A 24,480-nucleotide genomic window follows, 5' to 3' on the forward strand; every position below is an offset into this window, starting at 1 on the left:
GCCTGGCGCAGCGGTTTTATGCGCTGACTGAATGGAAGCTGATAATTATCAGTTTTTTACTCCACTGGTCTCAGCTGGTCTGGGAAGAAATGATGAGTACTCACTGTCTGAGACCGAAATTATGAGTACTTACTGTCTGAGACCGAGTCAAGACCAATATATCGGTCTCGAGTACAACAACACTGGTAGATATCATGCATTTATAATCGTTATGTGTTATTGAACTAGTCAATTAAACAGTAAATTAAAGCAAGGAATGAGAATCTCAGTAGATGTTTGAGTTCATCATGGGAGATATCAGATCTTTCAACTCTGAAAATGAGCTGTCAGAGAGAGTTTTGAAAGCTATGATCATGCCTGTGCAGTGATCATTTGTATTCACTTAGTCTTAGACCTCAAAGTCGGAATCACATGAAAGAGCGTCTCATCTTCTTTCTCTTCCCTTCTTTCAAAAGTGAAGCACACCTCCAGAGGCATGTCAAGGTTTTGACTGGTGATTTATATTGAAAATGAAAATGTGTCTGACGTCTGAGGTTGACAACTTTGGGGTTTAGATTTAGGAACTATGGGACATACAGTAAGTTCACTTTTAAATAGCTCATAGTACCTATATAATGTAAAGTCCCTGTACATACACATGTAAGCTTATTCATGAGGAATAATGCATCAAAGATCACCAGCTTTGTATCTTCTATCCTATTTCTTTAAACCTGAATGAGACAGAATATGAGTGAAATGTGTAAAAGGAGACAAACCCACACAATCAAGTTAATGTGATCTGACAAAGAACATGCCATGTATCTGATGAGATCAGTGATGGCTTGATATGTGATGAATTATTACATAGCCACAGCATGTACAGTATACAGTAGGCATAAAAAAACGAACACATCAAATGTTATTGGTACATACACATGATTAACAGATGTTATTGCGAGTGTAGCAAAATGCTTGTGCTTCTAGTTCTGACAGTGCAGCAATATCTAACAAGTAATCTAACAATTCCACAACAACTACCTAATACACACAAATCTAAGTTAAAGGAATGGAATAAGAATATATACACTACCATTCAAAAGTTTGGGGTCACTTAGAATTTTCCTTGTTTTTTAAAGAAAAGTAAAAAATGTGTCCATTAAAATAATATCAAATTGATCAGAAATACAGTGTAGACGTGCCTTCCCTGTAGCTCAGTTGGTAGAGCATGGTGTTTGCAACACCAGGGTTGTGGGTTCGATTCCCACGGGGGGCCAGCACAGAAAAAAATTTATGATATGTATGAAATTGTATGAAATGTATGCATTCACTACTGTAAGTCGCTCTGGATAAGAGCGTCTGCTAAATGACTAAAACGTAAAAATGTTGTTAATGTTTTAAATGACTATTGTAGCTGGAAACGGCAGATTCTTAATGGAATATCTACAAAGGCGTACAGAGGCCCATTATCAGCAACTCCTGTGTTCTAATGGCACGTTGTTAGCTAATCCAAGTGTATCATTTTAAAAGGTTAATTGATCATTAGAAATCCCTTTTACAATTATGTTAGTACAGCTGAAAACTGTTGTGCTAATCAAAGAAGCAATAAAAATGGCCTTCTTTAGACTAGTTGAGTATCTGGAGCATCAGCATTTGTGGGTTCGATTACAGGCTCAAAATGGCCAGAAATAAAGTACTTTCTTCTGAAACTAGTCAGTCTATTCTTGTTCTGAGAAATGAAGGCTATTCCATGCGAGAAATTGACAAGAAACTGAAGATCTCGTACAACGCTGTGTACTACTCCCTTCACAGAACAGCGCAAACTGGCTCTAACCAGAATAGAAAGAGGAGTGGGAGGCCCCGGTTCACAACTGAGCAAGCGGACAAGTACATTAGAGTGTCTAGTTTGAGAAACAGACGCCTCACAAGTCCTCAACTGGAATCTTCATTAAATAGTACCAGCAAAACACCGGTCTCAACATCAACAGTGAAGAGGCTGGGTACATCCTGTTTGAGTTTCTGCCTATAGGAAGGGAGGAGCAAAATGGAGTCATGATCAGATATTCCGAGAGGAGGGCGGGGGAGGGCCTTGTATGCATCACGGAAGTTAGAGTAGCAGTTATCCAGTGTTTTGCCAGCACGAGTGCTACAATCAATATGCTGTTAAGATTTAGGTAGCCTTGTTCTCAAATTTGCTTTGTTAAAATCCCCAGCTACAATAAATGTAGCCTCAGGATATATGGTTTCCAGTTTGTATAAAGTCCAGTGAAGTTCCTTGAGGGCCGTCGTGGTATCAGCTTGAGGGGGGATATACACGGCTATGACAATAACCGACGAGACTTCTCGGCATTTGATTATGAGGAATTATAAGTCAGGTGAACAAAAGGACTTGAATTCCTGTATGTTGTTTCAATTACACCATGAGTCGTTAATCATGAAACATACACCCCCGCCCTTCTTTTTCACGGAGATATGTTTATTACTGTCGGCGCGACTCACAAAGATTCCCGGAGGCTGTATCGACTCCGATGGCATATGCTGAGAGAGCCATGTTTCCGGAAGTTTACATACACCTTAGCCAAATACATTTTAACTCAGTTTTTTACAATTCCTGACATTTAATCCTTGTAAAAATTCCCTGTCTTAGGTCAGTTAGGATCACCACTTTATTTTAAGAATGTGAAATGTCATAATAATAGTAGAGTGATTTATTTCAGCTTTTATTTCTTTCATCACATTCCCAGTGGGTCAGAAGTTTACATACACTCAATTAGTATTTGGTAGCATTGCCTTTGAATTGTTTAACTTGGGTCAAACGTTTTGGGTAGCCTTCCACAAGCTTCCCACAATAAGTTGGGTGAATTTTGGCCATTCCTCCTGACAGAGCTGGTGTAACTGAGTCAGGTTTGAAGGCCTCCTTGCTCGCACACGCTTTTTCAGTTCTGCCCACAAATTTTCTATAGGATTGAGCTCAGAGCTTTGTGATGGCCACTCCAATACCTTGACTTTGTTGCCCTTAAGCCATTTTGCCACAACTTTGGAAGTTTGTTTGGGGTCATTGTCCTTTTGGAAGACCCATTTGCGACAAAGCTTTAACTTCCTGACTGATGTCTTGAGATGTTGCTTCAATATATCCAAATAATTTTCCTACCTCATGATGCCATCTATTTTGTGAAGTGCACCAGTCTCTCCTGCAGCAAAGCACTCCGACAACGTGATGCTGCCACCCTGGTGCTTCACGGTTGGGATGGTGTTTTTTGGCTTGCAAGCCTCCCCCTTTTTCCTCCAAACATAATGATTGTCACTATGGCCAAACAGTTCTATTTTTGTTTCATCAGACCAGAGGATATTTATCCAAAATGATGATCTTTGTCCCCATGTGCAGTTGCAAACCGTAGTCTGGCTTTTTTATGGTGCTTTTGGAGCAGTAGCTTCTTCCTTGCTATGCGGCCTTTCAGGTTATGTCGATATAGGACTCGTTTTACTGTGGATATAGATACTTTTGTACCTGTTTCCTCCAGCATCTTCACAAGGTCCTTTGCTGTTGTTCTAGGAGTGATTTGCACTTTTCACACCAAAGCACGTTCATCTCTAGGAGACAGAACGCGCCACCTTCCTGAGCGGTATGACGGCTGCGTGGTCCCATGGTGTTGAAACTTGCGTACTATTGTTTGTACAGATGAACGTGGTACCTTCAGGCATTTGGAAATTGCTCTCAAGGATGAACCAGACTTGTGGAGGTCTACAAATAACTGAGTTTGAAGGTAGGCCTTGAAATATATCCACAGGTATACCTTCAATTAACTCAAAAGTTGTCAATTAGCCTATCAGAAGCTTCTAAAGCCATGACATAAATTTCTGTTTTCCAAACTGGTTAAAGGCACAGTCAACTTAGTTTATGTAAACTTCTGACCCATTGGAATTATGATACAGTGAATTATAAGTGAAATAATCTGTCTGTAAACAATTATTGGAAAAATGACTTGTGTCATGCACAAAGTAGATGTCCTAACCGACTTGCCAAAACTATAGTTTGTTAACAAGAAATTTGTGGAGTGGTTGAAAAATGAGTTTTAATGACTCCAACCTAAGTGTATGTAAACTTCCAACTTCAACTGTATATTTAACACACACACACACACACACACACACACACACACACACACACACACACACACACAGTGCATTCGGAAAGTATTCCCCCTTCCCCTTTTCCACATTTTGTTATATTACAGCCTTATTATAAATGGATTAAATAAAAAATCATCAATCTACACACAATACCCAATAATGACAAAGCAAAAACAGGTTCGCTTTGTCATTATTTACATAAGTTTTCAGACCCTTTGCTATGAGACTCGAAATTGAGCTCAGGTGCATCCTGTTTCCATTGATAATCTTTGAGATGTTTCGACAACTTGATTAGAGTCCACTTGTGGAAAATTCAATTGATTGGCCATGATTTGGAAAAGCACTCACCTGTCTACATAAGGTCCCACAGTTGACAATGCATGTCAGAGCAACAAAAAAAAGCCGTGAGGTCAAAGGAATTGTCCATAGAGCTCCGAGACAGGATTGTGTCAAAAAGGTCCCCAAGAGCACAGTGCCCTCCATTCTTAAATGGAAGAAGCTTGGAAACAACAAGACTCTTCCTACAGCTGTCTGCCCGGCCAAACTGAGCAATCGGGGAGGGCCTTGGTCAGGGAGGTGACCAAGAACTCGATGGTCACTCAGAGAGCTCCAGAAATCCTCTGTGGAGATGGGAGAACCTTCCAAAAGGACAACCATCTCTGCAGCACTCCAACAATCAGGCCTTTATGGTAGAGTGGCCAGACGGACGCCACTCCTCAGTAAATAGGCACATGACAGCCCGCTTGGAGTTTGCCAAAAGGCACCTAAAGGATAGTCAGACCATGAGAAACAAGATTCTCTGGTCTGATGAAACCAAGATTGAACTCTTTGGCCTGAAATCCAAACGTCACGTCTGGAGGATACCTGGCACCATCCCTACGGTGAAGCATGGTGCTGGCAGCATCATGCTGTGGGGATGTTTTTCAGTGGCAGGAACTGGTTCACTAGTCAGGATCGAGGGAAAAATGAACGGAGCAAAGTACAGAGAGATCCTTGATGAAACCTGCTCCAGAGCGCTCAGGACCTCAGACTGAGTTGAAGGTTCACCTTCCAACAGGACAACGACCCTAAGCACACAGCCAAGACAATGCAGGAGTTGCTTCGGGACCAGTATCTAAATATCCTTGAGTGGCCCAGATAGAGTCCGGACTTGACCCGATCAAACATCTCTGGAAAGATGCTGTGCAGCGACGCTCCCCATCCAACCTGACAGAGTTTGAGAGAAACTGCAGAGAACAATGGGAGAAACTCCCCAAATACAGGTGTGCCAAGCTTGTAGTGTCATACCCAAGAAGACTCAATGCTGTAATCACTGGAAAGGTGCTTCAACAAAGTACTTATTAAAGGGTCTTATGTACTTATGTAAATGTAATATTTCAGTTTTTTATTTTTAATACATTCGTAAAAATGTCAACCTGTTTTTGCTTTGTCATTATTGGATATTGTGTGTAGATTGATTAGGGAAAAAATCAATTTGATAAATTTTAAAATAAGGCTGTAACGTAACAAGATGTGGAAAAAGTCAAGGGGTCTGAATACTTTCCGAAGACACAGTGCATTCGGGAAGTATTCAGAACCCTTTACTTTTTCCACATTTTGTTACGTTGCTGCCTTATTCTAAAATGAAATAAATGTAAAAAAAAATCCTTAATGAATACACACAAAAATGTTGAACCTGATCGAACATCTCTGGAGAAACCTGTAAATAGCGGTGTTGCGACACTGCTAATCCAACCTGACCGAGCGTGCAGCGATGCTCCCCATCCAACCTGACCGAGCTTGAGAGAAACTGGAGAGAACAATAGGAGAAACTCCCCAAATACAGGTGTGCCAGGTGTAACAGTATAGCTTCCGTCCCTCTCCTCGCCCCAAACCAGGGACCCTCTGCACACATCGACAACAGCCATCCTCGAAGCATCGTTACCCATCGCGCCACAAATGCCGCGGCCCTTGCAGAGCAAGGGGAACAACTACTTCAAGGTCTCAGAGCGAGTGACATCACGAATTGAAACGCTATTAGCGAGAACCCCGCTAACTAGCTAGCCATTTCACATCGGTTACACAGGCTTGTAGCGTCATACCCAAGAAGACTTGAGGCTGTAATCGCTGCCAAAGGTGCTTCAACAAAGTACTGAGTAAAGGCTCTGAATACTTATGTAAATTTGCAAAAATGTATAAAAACCTGTTTTTGCTTTGTAACTATAGGGAATTGTGTGTAGATTGATGAGGGGAAACAACAATTTAATAAATTTTAGAATAAGGCTGTAACGTAACATAATATGGAAAAAGTCAAGGGGTCGGAATCCCTTCCGAATGCACTCTATACACCGCAATCATATCTATGTCAAGTCTTCTCATTCCTTTGGTGTAACAATCTGTGGCTACAGTTCTCTGCACTTCACTACACCAGAGACATACTAAGACACACTGAACTGTACAACAATTCTTGTTGAATACCCAGTTCTCTTTTTGAGTTAGCATTAAATATTTTACACTCCCTTGTATTTTAGATTTTTACCCAACATTTTTGGGAGATACATCTAAATGTCTAACATCTGTTTGTTGCTACAGAGCCCAGTACGGCTTATATATAGAAAATATCCACACACTGAGACACACTGTTCTTTATCTGGCTTTGGTACACTGGCAATTGTGTTTGGCATGATGGGCTGTGGAAGTTCAGACTCTTTGTGCTTGTGGTGACATGGTCTTGTCCTGTCTGCGGGGTACAGACAGCTGTATAAGACTCTGCCGGAAGTGGTGCAGGGCTCATTGACCTTAACTACCAACTGTTTGGACCTCTTGCAGTACCTTTGCAGGTATTGCCGTCTCCTGGAAAGACATGTTTGTAGGCAACACACCTTTGTATTGTTTAGGGACAACATTGGGAGCTGCTTTTGAGAGGAAAGATAAGTCAACGTGAATGGGCTGGGGGGCTGCAGAAGGTGTGAAAAGTCCAAGGAGGGCAGTTCAAATCAAATTTTATTGGTCACATACACATGGTTAGCAGATGTTAAGCTGAGCGTAGCGAAATGCTTGTGCTTCTAGTTCCGACAGTGCAGTAATATTTAACAAGTAATCTAACAATTTCACAACTACCTTATACACATACAAGTGTAAAGGGATGTATAACAATATGTACATATAAATATATGGATGAGCGATGGCCGTGCGACAATAGGCAAGATGCAGTAGATGGTATAGAGTACAGTATATACATAGGAGATGAGTAATGTAGGGTATGTAATCATTATATAAAGTGGCATTGTTTAAAGTGACTTGTGATACAAGTATTACATCCAATTATTAATTATTAAAGTGACTAGAGATTTGAGTCAGTATGTTGGCAGCAGCCACTCAATGTTAGTGATGGCTGTTTAACAGTCTGATGTCCTTGAGATAGAAGCTGTTTTTCAGTCTCTTGATCCCAGCTTTGATGCACCTGTACTGACATCGCCTTCTGGATGATAGCGGGGTGAACAGGCAGTGGCTCGGGTGGTTGCTGTCCTTGATGATCTTTTTGGCCTTCCTGTGACATCGGGTGATGTAGGTGTCCTGGAGGGCAGGTAGTTTGCCCCCGGGTGAAGCGTTGTGCAGACCGCACTACCCTCTGGAGAGCCTTATGGTTGTGCAATCAGGGTTAGAGGTTGAAGAGGCGCTGTTGCACCTTCTTCACCACTCTGTTTGTGTGGGTGGACCATTTCAGTTTGTTCGTTATGTGTACACTGAGGAACTTAAAACTTTCCACCTTCTCCACTACTGTCCCGTTGATGTGGATAGGGGGCTGCTCCCTCTGCTATTTCCTGAAGTCCACGTTCATCTCCTTTGTTTTGTTGACGTTGAGTGTGAGGTTGTTTTCCTGACACCACACTCCGAGGGCCCTCACCTCCTCCCTGTAGGCCGTCTCATCGTTGTTGGTAATCAAGCCTACCACTGTAGTGTCGTCTGCAAACTTGATGATTGAGTTGGAGGTGTGCATGGCCATGCAGTCATGGGTGAACAGTTCTTACACAGTATGTATTGTTGTTTATGGGAAACGGGAGAAATGGCACCTTTCAATCTTTATCATACACAACAATACATTTACTATCTCTAAGCACAACTGTGCACAACCAAAAACCCCTTCCTCATCTCAAAGACTTATCTGTAAACCTCCTCCATTCTATTGACTTTGACAGATCATTCTTGTCAATAGTAGCTCATGACAGGAGATTTTAGTCTTTGTATTGTGTGTTGAGAATCTGCAGAGTGAAGAATGAGGTGGTTGTGTCAGTACTGTTGTAGTCTTGATTTTATACCTTTCAGTGTCCCTTGCTTGTTTTTGTCCCACACTCTTGTTGTGCCCCATAACAGCAAGGTGTGCCCTCTCCCTCATGCTCATGTACCGAAAAATGCCACCGCTTTGGGGTATTTTTCAGCAGGGCACTGTGGAAGGACTCCAGATAACCTGAGTTTTACAAAGAGAAACAGTAAAAAGACAAAAGGGGTAGACTACATTGATGGTCTGGAAGGTACTCCTCAGGCTACATCTGTCTTCTGATCCCTCCTGTCTCAGCCTCCAGTATTTATGCTGCAGTAGTTTATGTGTCGGGGGGCTAGGGTCAGTCTGTTACATCTGGAGTATTCTCTTGTCTTATCCGGTGTCCTGTGTGAATGTAAATATGCTCTCTCTAATTCTCTCTTTCTTTCTTTCTTTCTTTCTTTCTTTCTTTCTTTCTCTCGGAGGACCTGAGCCCTAGGACTACCTGGCATGATGACTCCTTGCTGTCCCCAGTCCACCTGGCCATGCTGCTGCTCCAGTTTCAACTGTTCTGCCTGCGGCTACGGAACCCTGACCTGTTCACCGGACGTGCTTGTTGCACCCTCGACAATTACTATGATTATTATTATTTGACCATGCTGGTCATTTACGAACTTTTTAACATCTTGACCATGTTCTGTTATAATATCCACCCGGCACAGCCAGAAGAGGACTGGCCACCCCTCATAGCCTGGTTCCTCTCTAGGTTTCTTCCTAGGTTTTTGGCCTTTCTCAGGAGTTTTTCCTAGGGAGTTTTTCCCAGCCACCGTGCTTCTTTCACATGCATTGCTTGCTTTTTGGGGTTTTAGGCTGGGTTTCTGTACAGCACTTTGAGATTTCAGCTGATGTACGAAGGGCTATATAAATAAATTTGATTTGATTTGATTTGATTTAACCACCTGTAACCCCATAACAGAAACACAAACCCATTCAAACACCACACAATTCATGTTTATGCCATGCTTACTCTAAATTGAGCTGTCTCAGCCATCAGCTTGTGAATATTTTAGCAAACTTACCTTCACCTTATGCAGAGCTAATGATTGGAATCACATGCTGGTGGAATCAGATTCTCTACCACCTACAACAAAACACACAACAATACACAATTGAACCACCCCACTAATTGTATTGATCTCTATTAGACTGGCTAGCTTAGCACATGGACATTTCAATGTTGTCAGCTTGCTATTAGCTAGGTAGCATCACTAAATTGGCAGCAAGATTGCTGGCCAGCTGAGAACAAACTAACCAACCATAGACGATATATATATATATATATACGTTCATTATTGCTACCAACAGAGAGTGAGTTAGCTAAATTGACAATTCCATTTTTAGTAACAGTGTTTTCCAGACAATGGTGGAATAGATGGCTACCAGATAGAGCCACTCTTATTTCCTAAAGTTAGCTAGCTTATGTTAGCGAAGTTTAGTCAAAAATATAACAAACAAACATGTTTACTCTGCTGAAGATTACTAGTTGTCTAGCAGTGACTACCAGGGCATAGGCTAAATTGATTGAGAGTGTGTATTCAAAAGTTAGCTGGCTAGCGATATGATTTAGCTGATAGCTAGCTAACTTACATAGTCCAGCTACGGTAAAAAGCTAGCTAATGTTACGTTATCTCTAATCGAGAATCTTCTGTTTTTTTGTGAAGGAAAAAACGCATCACTTCTCAGATGTCGTCGATATGGATTCCCCATCAGTTCAGTCTGAAAATCCCTCTGATAGTCTGGTCACTGTAAGCATCATTCTTGATAGCCACAAGTCACTGGCTGCATCGGGATAAATCTCTGATAGGTAGAACGGTCAAAGATAACACATTTTTGCGCTTGTTTGTAATTAGCACAGCCAGACACAGAACACCACAAGGGCATGATGACAAAACATGTTTGCCTAGAGAAGATCTGAGATTACTACGTGTTGGTGGTGTCATGACGTTGGCCTGTGGGTAAGGTTTATGACCCCCCCATAAATACCTTTCTCCCTTCCCCTCTCTTACTGACCCTACTGAAGGACTGCTGTCCTGTTAAATATAGAGAGTCTGGGAACATCAAACAAATGGGGAAAGGAACCATATTTTGATAATAAAACCAGTTGGAAATATGCTTGATAACGTAATAAGTATGTATGTCAGTTCATTGTTATCTGAGACATTATGATTGATGACAGGACGACATAAACTGTACCTGAGAAAGTATACACCCTCTAGTTATCAGAGTCACATGGAATTGTTATGCAATTGAAATGTTTGATATTGAAATTGTTTGTTAGGAGATTAAATGTAATTTTAGCTTCCAAATGAGAGAATTGGGTTTTCATAAGGAAAGTGCCCTGCTCGATCAGTGGCCCAACCCTGTGAAGAGACAGGGGTTATAAACGATGAAACACCTCCTTCCCCCCTCTCCACTATATAAGCCTTTGACGAAAAGATAACCAGGAGTTCCAGTACGGGAGGTCTGCAGCCTCTACGTTAGAAGGACACACATGTTAACTAAACCATATCAAGGACAGAACTAAGCCAACCTCGGCGTGAGCTATGGTATGAACTGGTATGAACTTTGAGCTTATTCACTACAGAAGTGATACTTCCTAGCCGTTGAGTTAGCCGCTGCTAACGTGGGCTAGGAAAGGACGGACGACGGATCCAGTCTAACAACCAGACGAAGATACCACCACGTATCCAATTTACCACCATTGACATTCTTCCACTACAGGAAGATCTGTTGGCCAATCCGGCCAGCATCTACGACCAATCTACCGAAGCGCAGCTCAGAGTAAATATTTATTGCATCTTCCTTTTCCAAATGGGCGGTAATTTAGAATGCATAAGATAATGTATTTACGATAGCATAGCTGCTGTTTCTTTGTTCCTAAATCTTAACCGCTCTTTCATTCAAGCCCAACCCCCTTTCCTCTGTGTAACCAGGTTCCGTCCACCGGGACGTTTTCTGTATGACATCATTGGTGTTCTGTGTATTTGTAATTCTGTGTGATTAGTTAGGTATTTAGTAAATAAATAATTAAACCCAATTTTGTATTGCTGATTCAACTTGTTAGCCAGGGTTCGTGAAGATAACCAAGAATTTACAACTTTCATTATGAGACTGAAAATAAGTTAAGGGTTAATATTGACTGCTATCGATGTAAAATATTACTAAGTATTTTAAGAGTTTATTCGGAAGATAACAGCTCTATAAACGTTATTCCGTGGTGCCCCGACTTTCTAGTTAATTACATTTACATGATTAGCTTAATCAGGTAATATTGATTACAGAGAAATCATTTTATAAGTTAGCATGTCATATCACTTAATCCGGCATAGCCAAAGACACGACAGTGGTTTAAAGTAAACTGCCATCAAGTTTGTGGGCATGCTCCATATACCTAGCAGGCGATATCTGCATTCGCTATGAATGCCAGACATCGGGGTTCACTATGAGCAGACGAATACACAGGAAGTTGAAACTTCAAAATTCTACCAGTGAAATTAAAATGCGCTTGTTCTAGCTTGTCGTTTGCATAATTTGTATGTTTAGGAATAAATTGTAATGTTGTTAATATAGTAATGGTTATATGCTGTGGAAGAGCCAGTGTGAAATTTCCCTTTAACTTCTTTGAGGTATTTTCTGAACAGGTTCTCACTTGGTTTCTCCAGTTGTCAGTTCAACCACACCGTTTACACATTCATTTGTGGCACCCTAATAAAAATATAACAGTTGGAACTTTGCAGCAGAAAAAAAAGATTATTGTAGCTAGGTACAGTGCTTTTAGCTTGCGGTTTATGTGTCTTTATCCAGAGAGAATGCGAAAGCTATAGCTAGTTCAAGTGATTCACTTTTCTAATAACCTTTTAAAAGTTGACGGTGCAAAAATCTTGCCAATCCATTCATTTTCCTACTAACTATGACTGAGTGTGACACATGTTTTCCATAATGTACGTTTCATGAATATACACTATATACAAAAGTATGTGGACACCCCTTCAAATTAGTGGATTTGGCTATTTTAGCCACACCCATTGCTGACAGGTGTATAAAATCGACCACACAACAGTGAAATCTCCATAGACAAACATTGGCAGTAGAATTGTCTTACTGAAGAGCTCAGTGACTTTCAACGTGGCATTGTCATAGGATGCCACCTTTCCCATAAGTCAGTTCGTAAAATGTCTGCCCTGCTAGAGCTGCCACGGTCAACTGTAAGTGCTGTTATTGTGAAGTGGAAACATCTAGGAGCAACAACGGCTCAGCAGAGGTAGGTCACAGAACGTGACCCCTGAGTGCTGAAGCGCATAGAGCGTAAAAATCGTCTGTCATCGGTTGCAACACTCACTATCGCTACATATTCGTTGCCAAACCCACTGACTCCAAGTCATCTATAAGTCTTTGCTAGGTAAAGCTCCGCCTTATCTCAGCTCACTGGTCACCATAGCAACACCAACCCGTAACACGCACTCAAGCAGTTATATTTTACTGGTCATCCCCAAAGCCAACACCTCTTTGTCCGCCTTTCCTTCCAGTTCTCTGCTGCCAATGACTGGAACGAATTGCAAAAATCACTGAAGTTGGATACTTCTATCTCCCTCACTAACTTTAAGCGTCAGCTGTCAGAGTAGCTTACTGATCACTGCAGCTGTACACAACCCATCTGTAAATAACCCATCCAACCAACTACCTACCTCATCCCCATATTTGTTTTTGTTTTTCTGCTCTTTTGCACACCAGTATTTCTACTTGCACATCCTCATCTGCACATATATCACTCCAGTATAAATTGCTAAATTGTAATTACTTCGCCACTATTGGCCTATTTATTGTCTTACCTCCTTACTTCATTTGCACACACTGTATACAGATTTTTCTATTGTGTTATTGACTGTACGTTTGTTTATCTCATGTGTAACTGTGTTGTTTTTGTCGTACTGCTTTGCTTTATCTTGGCCAGGTCGCAGATGTAAATGAGAACTTGTTCTCAACTGGCCTACCTGGTTAAATAAAGGTGAAATATTTTTAAATCATTTAAAAAAATACCAAGTTCCAAACTGCCTTTGGAAGCAACGTCAGTACAATAACTGTTCGTCGGGAGCTTCATGAAATGGGTTTCCATGGCCAAGCAGCCACACACAAGCCTAAGATCACCATACGCAATGCCAAGCGTCAGCTGGAGTGGTGTAAAGCTCGCAGCCATTGGATACTGGAGCAGTGGATGCACGTGCTCTGAAGTGATAAATCATGCTTCACCATCTGGTGAATCTGGGTTTGGCGGATGCCAGGAGAACGCTACCTGCTCCAATGTATAGTGCCAACTTTAAAATTTGGTGGAGGAGGAATAATGGTCTGTGGCTGGTTTTCATGGTTCGGTCTAGGCCCCTTAGTTCCACTGAAGGGAAATCTTAATGCTACAGCATGCAATGACATTCTAGACTATTCTGTGCTTCCAACTTCGTGGCAACAGTTTGGGGAAGGCTGTTTCCTGTTTCAGCATGACAATGACCCCATGCACAAAGCAAGGAACAGAAATGGTTTGTTGAGATCGTATACATTGACTTACCAATCAATGTATACTGAACAAAAATATAAATGCAACATGCGAAGTGTTGGTCCCATGTTTCATGAGCTGAAATAAAAGATCCCAGAAATGTTACAAATGCACAAAAAAGCTTATTTCTCTCAAATTGTGTGCACAAATTTGTTTACATGCCTGTTAGTGAGCATTTCTCCTTTCTCCATAATCAATTCACCTGACAGGTGTGGCATATCAAGAATCTGATTAAATAGCTTAATCATTACACAGGTGCACCTTGTGCTGTGGACAGTAAAATACCACTAATATGTGCACAAAACACACAACACAATGTCACAGATGTCTCAAGTTTTGAGGGAGCGTGCAATTGGTATGCTGACTGCAGGAATGTCCATCAGAGCTGTTGCCAAATAAATGAATGTTAATTTATCGAAAATAAGTTGCCTCAATTCGTTTTAGAGAATTATTTGGCAGTACATCTAACCGGCATTACAACCGCAGACCACATGAAACCATGCTAGCCCAGGACCTCCACATCCGGCTTCTTCACCTGCTGGATCGTCTGAGATGAACCATCCGGACAGATGATGAAACTGTGGGTTTGCACATCCAAAGAATCTAATTTGTGTCTCAGGGAAGCTCACCAAAGGTGCTATCTTTCAAAAAGGTGCTATCTGGAACCTAAAAGGGTTCTTCTGCTGGTCCCATAGGAGAACCCTTTGAAGAACCCTTTTAGATTCCGTATAGAACCCTTTCAGTTCCTGGGAGAACCCTTTTGGGTTCCATGTAGAACCCTTTTCACAGAAGGTTCTACCTGGACCCAAAAAGGGTTCTCCTATGGGGACAGTCAAAGAACCCTTTTGGAACCTTTTTTTTCTAAGAGTTCAGGGTCTTGACCTGACTGAAGTTCGAAGTTGTAACTGACTTCAGTGTGCAAATGCTCACCTTTGATGGCCACTGGCATGCTGGAGAAGTGTGCTCTTCACGGATGAATCCCGCTTTCAACTATACCTGGCAAATGACAGACAGTGTGTATAGCGTTGTGTGGGCGAGCTGTTTTCTGATAGTGACGTTGTGAATAGAGTGCCTCATCGTGGCGGGGTTTTATTTAAAAAAAAATAATAATAGAACCTTTATTTAACTAGGCAAGTCAGTTTAGAACAAATTGTTATTTACAAATGACGGCCTACTCCGGCCAAACCCGGGTGACGCTGGGCCAATTGTGCGCCGCCCTATGGGACTCCCAATCATGGCCGGATGTGATACAGCCTGGATTATGGTTATGGTATGCACAGGCATAAGCTATGGACAACGAACACAATTTCATTTTATAGATGGACATTTGAATGCACAGAGAAACTGTGCCATTCATCCGTCGCCATCACCATTCCTGGAAGTTAAAAATGTCCCAGTTCTTCCATGGCCTGCATACTCACCAGACATTTCACACTTTGAGCATGTTTGGGATGCTCTGGATCGACATGTACGCCAGTGTGTTCCAGTTCCTGCATATATTCAGTAACTTTGCACAGACATTGAAGAGGAGTGGGACAATATTCCACAGGCCACAATCAACAGCCTGATCAACTCTATGCAAAGGAGATGTGTCACGCTGCATGAGGCAAATGGTGGTCACAGCAGATACTGACTGGTTTTCTGATCCATTCCCCTACATTTATTTTTAACGTACTGTATCTGTGACCAACAGATGCATATCTGCATTTCCAGTCATGTGAAATCCATAGATTAGTGCCTAATTAATTTGTTTCAAGTGACTGATTTCCTTATATGAACTGTAACTCAGTAAAATCTTTGAAATTGTTGCATGTTGTGTTTATATTTTTGTTTAGTGTATATCAAGTACCGTGGAGGTCACAGTCTTACAATGTTGCAGTTCAGAAATTAGAGTTTTACCACCTATGGCAAAAGCCTGGGCCTCTGATGGAGACTGTAGAAATGTCATCAACGCATGCTTCAGTATTCCCCCTTCTCTCTAAGAGCATTTGTGTGCCCAGGCTCCATAGGTGCATCGAAAGGATCCCACCATGGTTACTAATAGAGATGACCAATGTAGAGAGAGACAAGTGCCTTAGCAGAACGCAATCTAAAGCTTGTGTGGTCAAGAGACGAGAACTCTACCATCTAGGGCAAAAGCCTGGGCTCCTAAGAGGGACAATAGAATTCTCCCCAATGCATGTTACAATAGCAAAATAAATATTAATTAATTAATTAATATACACAGTATGTAAAAACCAACAAATATCTAATTTACATAAGTATTCAGACCCTTTACTCAGTACTTTGTTGAAGCACCTTAGGCAGCGATTACAGCCTCGGGTCTTCTTAGGTATGAATCAACAAGCTAGGCTCAATTGTATTTGGAGAGTTTCTCCCATTCTTCTCTGCAGATCCTCTCAAGCTCTGTCAGGTTGGATGAGGAGCGTCGCTTCACAGCTATTTTCAGGTCTCTCCAGAGATGTTAGATCGACCACTCAAGGACATTCAGAGGCTGGTCAGGAAGCAATTCCTGCATTGGCTGTGTGTTTAGGGTTGTTGTCCTGTTGGAAAGGGAACCTTCGCCTCAGTCTGAGGTTCTGAGCACTCTGGAGCAGGTTTTCATCAAGGATCTCTCTGTACTTTGCTCTGTTCATCATTTCCTCAATCCTGACTAGTTTCCCAGTCCCTGCCACTGAAAAACATCCCCACAGCATGATGCTGTCACCAGCATGATGCTTCACTGTAGGGATGGTGCCAGGTTTCCTCCAGACGTTATGCTTGGCATTCAGGCCAAAGAGTTCAATCTTGGTTTTATCAGAACAGAGAATCTTGTTTCTCATGGTCTGACAGTCCTTTAGGTGCCTTTTGGCAAACTCCAAGCAGGCTGTCATGTGCCTTATACTGAGGAGTGACTTCCGTCTGGCTACTCTACCATAAAGTGCTGCAGAGATGGTTGTCCTTCTGGAAGTTTCTCCCATCTCCACAGATGAACTCTGGAGCTCTCAGAGTGACCATCGGGTTCTTGGTCATCTCCCTGATCAAGGCCCTTCTCCCCGGATAGCTTCGTTTGGCCGGGCGGCCAGCTCTAGGAAGAGTCTTGGGACCTTCAATGCTGCAGACATTTTTTGGTACCCTTCCCCAGATCTGTGTCTCGACACAATCATGTCTCGGCACTCTACGGACAATTCCTTCAACCTCATGGCTTGGTTTTTGCTCTGACATTCATTGTCAACTGTGGGACCTTATATAGACAGCTGTGTGCCTTTCCATATCATGTCCAATCAATTTAATTTCTACATGTGGACTCCAATCTAGTTGTAGAAACATCTCAAGGATGATCAATGGAAACAGGATGCAGCTGAGCTCAATTTCGAGTCTCATAGCAAAGGGTCTGAATACTTATGTAAATAAGGTATTTACGCTTTTTATTTTCAATAAATTTGCCCAGATTTCTAAAAATCTGTTTTCTCTTTGTCATTATGGGGTATTGTGTGTAGATTGATGAGGGGAAAAAATATGAATACACTTTAGAATAAGGCTGTAACGTAACGAATACTTTCCGAATGAACTGTACTACTGGCAGTATTTGTCAACATATAGAGAAAATGAGATGTCCGTATAGGCCTATCTCATAATAGCCAATTAGTCAATTTCTGGTCATACCATGTCTGATATCTGGAGGGAATCCAAAAATGATATGTGCATGAAAGAAAAATATGGATTTCATATTTGTAAAATTATTGAGCATGTGCTGAAAACTCAGAAATCGGCCTTATTTTCAGCATATCAAAAAACATATCAAGATCCAGATATGGACCTTAGCCAAGAGATGCATATCTGGACTCAATAAAGCTTCCTATCTCGAAGGTGCTGAGAAAACACAGATATGCTACATATACAGTCAGTATTTGTTAACATGAAGAGAGAAAATTGGATGTCAAATATCTCAGGATACTGAATGAGTCCATTTCCGTCCGTAGGAAATGCATGTGTGATATTAGTAATCCCAATACCATATACGGTGCCTTCAGAAAGTATTCACACCCTTTGACTTTTTCCACATTTTATTGTGTTACAGCCTGAATTTAAAATGGATTACTTTGAGATTTTGTGTCACTGATCTACACACAATACCCCCATGATGACAAAGTGTAATTTAGTTTGTAGAAATTAAAAAGCTGAAAAGTATTCAACCACCCTGTTATGGCAAGCCTAAATAAGTTCAGGAGTAAAAATGTGTTTCACAAATCACATAATAAGTTGCATGGACTCAGTCTGTGTGCATTAATAGTGTTTAACATGATTCTTGAATGACTACCCCATCTTTTTACCCCACATATACAGTTATCTGTAAGGTATCTCAATTGAGTAGTGAATTTCAAATAAAGATTCAACCACAAAGACCAGGAAGGTTTTGCACTGCATCGCAAAGATGGGCACCGATTGGTAGATGTGTAAAAAAAATTAAAAAAGCAGACACTGAATATCCCGTTGATCATGCTGAAGTTATTAATTAGGCTTTGGATGGTGTATCAAGACACCCAGTCAATACAAAGATACAGGCGTCCTTCCTAACTCAGTTGCTGGAGAGGAAGGAAACTGCTCAGGGATTTCACTATGAGGCCAATGGTGATTTTAAAACCGTTACAGTTTAATGGTTGTGATATGTTAAAACTGAGGATGGATCAACAACATTGTAGTTACTCCACAATACTAACCTAACTGAAAACAAAATAAAAAGTAAGAAGCCTGTACAGAATACACATATTCTAAAACATGCATCCTGTTTGCAACAAGGCATGTAAGAAATACTGCCAAAAATGTGGCAAATAAATACATTTTTGTCCTGAATACAAAGCGTTATTTTGGCGGCAAATCTGACACAACACATCACGGAGTATCTCTCTTCATATTTTCAAGCATGGCGGTGGCTGCATCATGTTATGGTTATGCTTGTCATCGGCAGGGACAAGGGAGTTTTATTTTTGATAAAACGAAACAGAATAGAGCTAAGCACAGGCAAAATGCTAGAGGAAAACCTGCTTAAGTCTTCTTTCCAACAGACACTGGGAGACGAATTCACCTTTTAGCAGGACAATAGCCTAAAACACAAGGCCAAATCTACATTGGAGTTGCTTGCCAAGACGACATTGAATGTTCCTGAGTGGCCTAGTTACAGTTTTGACTTACATCGGCTTGAAAATCTATGGCAAAACTTGAAAATGGCTTTCTAGCAACGATTAACAAACAACATGATAGATCTTGAAGAATTATTAACAGAATAATGGCAAAATGATTGTACAATCGTGTGAAAAGCTCTTAGAAATGTACACAAAAAGACTCGCTGCCAAATGTGTTTAATGAAGATATATTAGTGTTTTATTTTCATGAATATGTTAGAATTCTTCTTCCACTTTGACATTAGAGTATTTTGTGTAGATCGTTGAACAAATATGATAATTAAATCCATTTTAATCCAACTTTGTAACACAACAAAACGTGGAAAAAGTCAAGGGGTGTGAATACTTTCTGAAGGCACTGTTTGGTGCATATCCAGAAAACTCAAAATATGTATTAGAAATTGTTTAGAATATCTCTAGAATATCAAAAACATGTCATATAAAGATGTCCCCTGATATGGACCCATTTCACCCAGTGTAAGTGTTGGGTTACACTTTTAGCCTGCTAGCTAAGTCCATTTGAACAAAACCTTCCATACACATTACCCATTGTAGAAGTGCTCAGAAAGTGACTTTTTGTACTTGAATGCCAAAACAATCAAGAGATAAAGTTGCTCAAAGTTAACCCATTTTGCATACCATGAGACATCCATGTTTTCATCCCAGAAAAATATAAACTGTTGAGATTGATATAATTTAAAAGCTTACAAACAGGGTTGTCTATTTTATCATTTCTGAAAATAAATGTTTTTTAATAAAAAGTATCTATTTTCTTTTATCTTCATGCGTGAACTCAGATTTTTTTCCATATTCACATATGTTGTAGCTTAGATCCTGTTTTACATCATCTAAGGTTTTTGTGTTGTGCCCGCCATCGGTTGAACAATGAAACACAACATGCTCTTGAATACAGGATGGGTGTTATGGTTTAGCTGGGAATAAAATAGACATTCCACCTTTCAAATGGTACTACAAAGATGGTTGGAGGTCAACAGGTCAGAGAATGTTGACTTGAATGGGAATATCTGTAGTTTTAAATTATACTGTCAATCCTCTATAGGAAACCTATTAAAATCATAGAAATATAGATAATAGAATAGAAACAAGCATTTAAGTTGACATTCGACAGTGGGTTTCCCGGTGGTCATCTTTGTGGCAGTAATTAGAAGTTAAAATTAAAATGTCAATTTCAACAGTGTACCAGCTAAATTGCAGTGATCTGAAGGGATAGGTCCGTTCTATGAATTATATTTATATGATTAAAATGACACTCATCTTGTATTCAAGAGCATTTTCAATGCTCGCCGCCTTTCAAAATTATTCCAGTCTTTTTCTTGCTTTTTTTTCTCTTTTCAGGTGGAGTTGATTCAGATCAAATAACTGATAATGATATTTATTCTGTAGACATTTTCTGAAAACATTGTCCCTGCTACCACAACAAGCAGTAGCTTGCTGGCTGTGTCTGCTGTGTTTATCATTGGCGGTTGTAGAAAATGACTTACACCTTCCTTTCTCTCACTCTAGCAACGGAATTTGAATGGGCGGGAGTTGGCGCAATGACACACCTTGCCCAGAAGGCCAGCCCAGAACAGCGTAAGACCAACCCCCTTGTTTTCGTTCAAAGCAAAACCACAACAGAAGAAGCGGGGCGCCTAAGGCGTTCACGACTTGTGGATCTCGGCTTTAAGGGATTGTAGTCCATTAGTCACAAAGCATTACCAGCTGTAACCCTTGATGATAGTGAGTTAGTTCTGGGGAGAATCTAAGCTCTAATTTACAGGTTAGAATGTCAAGATAACCAAGAACAACATGATTAATAACCCCAAAGCAAAGCAGATACATTCTGTTGACAACTAACTTCAACAGATTAATCCAAGATCTGTTTCCGCATACCTCTGATCAATAAGTACATTTATTGATCAAAGAAAAATGAAATCAGGTTAAATGAAGACTGATATGGTTTCAAAATGGAGGCCCACTTTTGAACAAAAAGACTTTCGCACAACATTAATTCTAACATGACATACATTGCTCTAAATGTGTTTGCTGATGCAGTGTTTAAATGACAATGCAACACAAAATCTAGACAACACATTTTTTTTAATATACTTTCTGATTGAAATGGATGCTTCACCAACCTGAACACAGGGATAGACGTAACATGGTAAACAAATCTATCTCCCTCCATTTAGTATGGTATGTATTCATTTGTGGACAATATACTACGAATTTGCAATACATTTATATTTTTTTAAATCCTAGAGAGTAGATCAGCTTTAATACCAGGCCTTTCCCAGATTTTTCATAGTATTCTATTGTTTTGAGTACCTGTCTTATATTATTCCCAATGTATCATCCATGTAAAAATGAATAATATCCGACAATACCTTGTTAATTCTATGCGCTGTTCATTTTGCTAGGATTTTGGCATCACAACACTGTAATGTAAAGGATCTCCAGTTTTTGGATCTTTATATTTACCACCTGGGTGCTGTTCCAGTAACAGTGAAATCAGACCTTCTTGCTGAGTATCTGATAGTCTACCATTTTTATAGGAGTGGTTAAAACATGTTAATAACGGTTCTGAGAACATAAAAAAATATTTGATATACGTGAACTGGTATGCCTTCCAGCCCTGGAGTTTTCCTGGATTTGAAGCCTTTAATTGCATCTAAAAGTTCCTCCTCTGTAATTAGGCCTTGATATTAGTGTTTCTGTATAGCTGTTAATTTTACACCATTATTAGAAAAAACATCTTTACAATTAACTTCAGGTAGTGGAGATGGAAGAGACTGAAATGAAAAGATATGTTTAAAGTACTTTGCTTCCTATTTCAAAATATTGTTTGGTGAATCATGGATCACTCCATAATTTGTAACAAGTTTCTGTAAATTCTACCATACTAAATGTAACATATCATACTAATGTGAGTGTCACAGATTTACATTTACTATGTTACGTCTAGTCTTTGAGGCCAGGCTGACCCTGCAGACCCATTGGACCATTGACACATAATACTTTGGTCTGCAACATATCCCTTTGTGACAGCACCAAAATAGCACAGAACACACGGAGGAGTTCAGCACCTGTACATGGCTGTATCCCTCTTCACTGTGACTGTTGAAGTTGAGATTAGAACTTACCTTAAGGTTTAATTGTAACTCCAGTTTGACAGCGTTTCCCTTGTTGTGTTGAATCCAATTCAGTCTATGATATACAGTTTGCTTTTCTATGTTTCCAAGCTCTTTTCCACCTCCAAGACAGACCAACTCAAAGCCTTTTTTAATTTAATTTCATGCCAACATTGTAGCTGACAGTCCTGAAATACACCCGTTTGAAAGGAGAAGCAAAACATGCTCCTTAGATTCACTCCTTGCTCCAGTTCACAAGCACAGAGATGTGGGAATAGTAGAGAAGGCAGTGGATTCTGTAGTATACATACTCTCTCTTGCTTGTTCTCTCTTCTCAGCTCTCTCTCTCCCTCTCTCTTAGCTCTCTCGCTTGCTCTCTCTCCCCCCTTTCTCAGCTCTCTCTCAGCTTTCTTGCTTGCTCTCACTCCCCTCTCTTTCTCTCTCTTCCTCCCTCCCTCTCTCTCTCAGCTCTCTCTCCGTCTCTCTCAGTGCTGGTGCTAGTGATTAGAATCTGGCAGAGGGCGAGAGAGAGGCAGACAGCTTGGACCGAGACATCTGTGATTGTGTTTATATGGGAGTCTCTCCTTCGAAGCAATAACCACCCCCCACCCCTTGTAGAATGGGTTAGTTGATGGCATGTACCACTTGCTCACGGAGCAGGGTGGGTAGCCTGGCGAGAGCGAGAGAAAAAGAGAGAGAGAGATTTAAGAGGGTTTTTGTTCCATAAATAATTTCAGAACCACTTGCCTTTAAAACATGTGCTAAAACAGATACATAATAAATAATGATAATACTTACAGTATATCATACAGCAACAAAGAAAGTGACGCATGCATTTCATGTATAACATTGAGTAATCCTTTGAAATATCACACCTTCATGTACATTTAGAAGAAATACAACATCTGACTAACTCAAACCTAACCTTTATGAATACTGTACAGTGGCCATGCATCAAGAGACTCACATGAATTGGGAAAGGTCTCAAGGTATTCAAATATTTTTGCAATACCTTGGGTGGGACCTTAGAGGACCACCAGCAATGTGTCACAAATTGATCTTTACAAATGATGACAGACTGTCTGTCAGCTTTTCTGTTGAAGGCAATCTGAAGTTCTCTGAACATGCCCTACATTTTTTGTATTTTTCATTTATTTAACCTTTATTTATACAGGGAGTGAACAATAAAACCCAGGTCTCTTTTTCAAGTGAGCCTGGTAAACTACAGACAAAATGCATATAGATAAAGAAAACACGTACAAGTACATACAACAGTCCAAATAAAACACTAGAATTGACTTCTGATGACAGCCATATGTGTCATCAGAAGTCAATGATAAGAACACATACATTCCTCTTTGAAAAGGTCTCTTACTAATGTCTTGAAGTGATCGAACGGCACTAAGGAGTCTAATTTTAGAGTATATTGAAATTCATTCCAGGTATGTGGCACGTAAACAATCGAAAAACTATTTTAACTAGGTCAGCAGTGATATTTGAGAATTAGCCATTCCTGGGAGCGAGTGAGGTATTTTGTACTACTGTATATCAGGGGTGATGTGAGGTCGTATGGTAGTTTCTGCATTGTAAATGAACAGAAGGCAATACTGTGTTCTCTGTGTTGCCAGGGACCCATTTTTGACACAAATCACAATGATGTGTGCGAAAACATGGTCGCACTAAGTGTCAGTAAATGAGAGGAAAGAAACCTCATCAGACTAATTTGGGTATCGTAATTTACAGAATCGGTGTAGCTGTAGACAACATCACAAAACATTGGCTTATCTAAATAGCTTTTGGGGATATCACAATACACTGGGGATAGTCTCTGAAAGCAAAGTGCAGGCTATTGAAATTTAGCAAATGACAGTTCCACGAAGGGGGCATGCTCTGTGACTTGAATATTGCATGTTTCTTTTGACGGAGCGCTTCAGTGTTAGAGAATCCCTCTCTATGTGGATTGGCTATGGCTGAACAGCTTGCTTTACCAGGAGCACGACAAGTAGGTCAAAGCTCCCAGGGATCTTGTAAGTGTTTTGGGGGCAAACAGACCCACACATCTCCTAGATGTGGCTCTCTATAGAGGTGATGGGAATATTTAGGCCAAGGCCATACAAATACACAGTGATCTCACTCTCTTCAATAGAAATCATGGAACCAAAGGAAAGATAAGAGACCGACATTAAGCATTTGGCAGCAGCCAATCCCTTGATTAATTTAAGGATGGTGAAATAT

General features: G+C 40.5%; 1 protein-coding gene across 4 annotated transcripts in view; it reads right to left on the reverse strand.

The window, feature by feature from the left end:
* LOC115148657 (galactosylgalactosylxylosylprotein 3-beta-glucuronosyltransferase 1-like) overlaps positions 1-22,614 on the reverse strand; it is a 100,311-nt gene extending 77,697 nt beyond the window's left edge. For 3 of the 4 annotated variants that reach the window (XM_029690742.1, XM_029690744.1, XM_029690740.1), the window contains exons 1-2: positions 22,258-22,614; positions 9,427-9,488 (exon numbers count right to left, since the gene is read on the reverse strand). The gene's annotated coding sequence lies outside the window, so the exon portion shown is untranslated. The remainder of the gene's footprint in view (positions 1-9,426; positions 9,489-22,257) is intronic. The other variant, XM_029690741.1, reaches the window with a different exon arrangement.
* Between the last annotated feature and the right edge of the window lie 1,866 nt (positions 22,615-24,480).

This window comes from Salmo trutta, chromosome 15 (genome assembly GCF_901001165.1).
Source record: "Salmo trutta chromosome 15, fSalTru1.1, whole genome shotgun sequence".
In the NCBI taxonomy this organism is placed as follows: domain Eukaryota; kingdom Metazoa; phylum Chordata; class Actinopteri; order Salmoniformes; family Salmonidae; genus Salmo; species Salmo trutta.